Consider the following 567-nt stretch of genomic DNA (forward strand, 5'->3'; position numbering starts at 1 on the left):
CAGAATAAAACTGATAGCTTTTAAAAATTCATGGTTGTGTTAATGCGCTCAGTCAAGTGCAATTAAACGTGGAGAGACTCAACGGTTTCATGTAAACACTTTGTAGGAGCCTGTCAGTCTTCCAGGGGAATGAACACCCCCCAAACAAACGAACCTTTAACATCTTCAGCATCGCCTCTTCCAAGAGAAGAGACAGTGGCTGCGGAGAGGCACCGGAGGGTCCCTCCTGTGCCCGGCACCGAGGCAGGAGCGAGTGCCGGGGTCTCACCGCAGGGGTCAGCTTTCTCAGGAGCATCTCGCCACCTTCCTCTCGTCCCGACAGCAGCAGCACCCAGGAACAGCTTCTACAGGAACAGCGATGGAACCTGGTATTTCGGTGTCGCTTCTACAGGAACAGCGATGGAACCTGGTATTTCGGTGTCGCTAGCAGCTTGTGCGATGCTGTGGGGTTCTCAGAGCCAATCCAACAGTGCAGCGGCAGTGCCCCGGTGCTGTGCCAGGAGCTGCAGGGAGGGTGGGAGGGCAGGCGGCACAGGCACCGTGCAGACGCCGTGCTGCAGCAGAGCC

The sequence above is a fragment of the Pterocles gutturalis genome, unplaced genomic scaffold (assembly GCF_000699245.1).
Source record: "Pterocles gutturalis isolate BGI_N339 unplaced genomic scaffold, ASM69924v1 scaffold21727, whole genome shotgun sequence".
Classification (NCBI taxonomy): Eukaryota; Metazoa; Chordata; class Aves; order Pterocliformes; family Pteroclidae; genus Pterocles; species Pterocles gutturalis.